The sequence below is a fragment of the Choristoneura fumiferana genome, chromosome 24 (genome assembly GCF_025370935.1).
Source record: "Choristoneura fumiferana chromosome 24, NRCan_CFum_1, whole genome shotgun sequence".
Taxonomy (NCBI): domain Eukaryota; kingdom Metazoa; phylum Arthropoda; class Insecta; order Lepidoptera; family Tortricidae; genus Choristoneura; species Choristoneura fumiferana.
Genome location: NC_133495.1, coordinates 1,800,322 through 1,803,343, shown reverse-complemented (window position 1 = coordinate 1,803,343; position 3,022 = coordinate 1,800,322).

Sequence of the window (3,022 nt, the reverse complement as noted above, 5' to 3'; positions counted from 1 at the left end):
GACTTCAGACTGGTAGAAAATTATTTTCATGGTTTTTTGTAGTCGGTTCAATTTTTGGTTATATTTTTTTTTCACGCTTTTTGTGCAAATAATATAAGATACTTACATTAGTATAATATCAACTGCTCGTCACCTTTTACGAACGATTGCTTTTTCCGATGCGGAGACGTTCATTATTGAGGAGTCCTGGTGCTTCGGATCACCACCCGTTTTACCATATGCATAACGAGGAGCATAAATTGGTTAGCAACTGTGTCATAGTACTTAATTAAAATTCAATCCGTGAAATACTTGTTATTGAGTAGTAACTCCGATGGTCAACTGTGGTGTGGTCTTCATCATCAGTTTCACTTCACCAAATGATGATTTTCAATAGCAAATGCACGAGTTACTGCTAAATATATCCAAATTACCAAAGGTGTCCCTACAATATTTGAAGTTCCCTCGATTCCTTAAGGTCCGATCATGAGATCCTAATTTGCTGCTTATGGGACCTAATTGAAAGCATACCTAGATGAACTAAAAAAAAATCAAATCGGTTCATAAATGAAGAGTTCTGAGGTAACAAACATATAAAAAAAATACAACCGAATTGATAACCTCCTTTTTTTAAAGTCGGTTAAAAAACCGGCCAAGAGCGTGTCGGACACGTCCGAAATAGGGTTCCGTAGCCATTACGAAAACAGTAAGTAATAGGTATTTTTCTAAGGATTTCGTATGTTATACGGAATCTTCCAAGTTTAAGTATATTTTATACCTTAGGCTGCTATTTACTCTTAAACTACTAATAATTCTCAAGCAAACTTAGCCGTTATAGTTTTCCTTGAGAAGTTTGATATACCTACTTGCTACCATCCTGATTTTTTTTTAATTTTAGATTTTAGAGTACGGTACGCTCGATTTTAATGAAAATTTGCACTTTAAAGTTGAATATATCGCAAACAAATCACTGAATCGTTTTTTTTTTTTAATTTTTATTGTACCATTTTGTCGGCATAGTTTACATATATATTCGTGCAAAATTACAGCTTCATAGACAGACATGGCGAAACTAATAGGGTTAGGGTTAATTTTGGCTCCGGAACCCTAAAAAAGAGTGGCAACTTTCTGTCAAAAATTGCATCTATAAGTAACAGGCGCTTCCTGGTGGCCAGAGGACAAACTAAATTACACACACACACACTCACACACACACACACACACACACACACACACACACGCACACGCACACGCACGCACACACACACACACACACACACACACACACACACACACACACACACATACACACACATGTATACAACAAGCATAACGACGATAGTATTTGTATTTCCTTCCTATGTCTTTTATCATCATCAGTCCGTCCACAACAAAATAAATAATATTAACAAATAACCCAAAAAACTTAAAAAAAATGCATCAAATTCTGCGAAATCCAGGCAGTTGAAAACTTGAAAAGGCAGATACATTTCTCTAAATCTACTTTTGACATTTTTGCCATGTTATTGACGGTTGTGTTTCATCATCCAGACATCAGAGGCGCTGTTGTCTACGAAAACAGAGAACAGAACAGATTAACAGACAGAGACTCTGCTCTTTGCAATAGATAGAGGAAAGAATAATAAAAAAAAAACCAATGGACCAATGCTCGACCTTATACTGCTCGGCCATCATTTGGTTAGAATTATCAAGTCGTACAATATTAGGTCGTGCATTATTAGGGTGTCCTAATTTTTGCTCAGCCGACTTGGTACGAAGTTTGTGGACTTGTGGTGGGTGTTGTATTATTTCGCCTTGTCTCTCTTAGTTGTGTCTGTGCTTGCTACGGAAGAAAGGGTAAATTGTATTTTCTGTTTTTATTTCACTCAAATTCAGAATAGGTTATACGGTGTTGTAAAATATAGTATTTATAGACAAAAAGATACGTTACAAATGCCGCTTTGTGTTCCGTGCGTTTTTAGTAAATTATTTTGGTATTATTATTAATTTAGAGAAGTAATTTAGTCTCAACCAGTTATAAAAGTAATTAGTAAAAAATAGGTTAGAATCCCGCCAGCTATGTTGTAGTGCAAGACTCAAGCTCAGGGTGGTTGGGCCGCAGCCTCTACTACCTACAAACAGGCTTATTTAGCTTAACCTATATCTGGTATGGTATTATCACAAAACATAATTATATGGCACTCATGCATAGTTCTGATAGCATTACTGCAAGCTGATCTGACATTGGAGCTAATGTACTGATCTGCTGACCAAATTGATATGTACATAATTATTCACTAGTGGTTAGTGTCATGTTACGAAATAAGGGAGTTTATACTGATTTTAGCTTAGGAGGAGGGTTCACAGAAAATTAATTTAATTGTGGTATGATATTTTCTTATAGACCAGATTTAAAAACATTATCAATGTAATTATCTTTGGAACTTTATTGTTATAATGAGATTCCAGCAACCAGACATGAAGTTCCATACCCAAAGGGTAAAAACGGGACCGGGCTGTATCTCATGAACCATGATAGCTAGACAGTTCAAATTTTCACAGATTATGTTCTGTTGCTGCTATAACAACAAATACTAAAAAAAGAATAAAATAAATAATTAAGGATGGCTCCCATTCAACAAGTGTGATTTTTTTGCCTTTTTTTTTCTCAATATTAATAACAGCAACAGGTAGACGCTTGAAATATTCTTAGAATATTTAGTCATATTCTCTTTAACAATCAATAATTAAATTAAAATAAAATAATTATTTGTATTTTGTGTCTTGTACAATAATGTTTATATACATACATATTTAGGGTGGGTTCCAATTACAACAAATGTGGTTTTTTGCTTATGTCTGATGTCATATAGATAATAGTACAGTTCCCTTCTTGCACAAGTCCAACTCGCACTTGGCTGTTTTTTAACTATGTTCATTATTGTGTACAGTCACCAGCACCAATATTTGACACAACAAGCGTGCATAAATATCTGATACAACTCATATTTCTAGGGCCGTAAGGATGTGTCGGATATTTTAG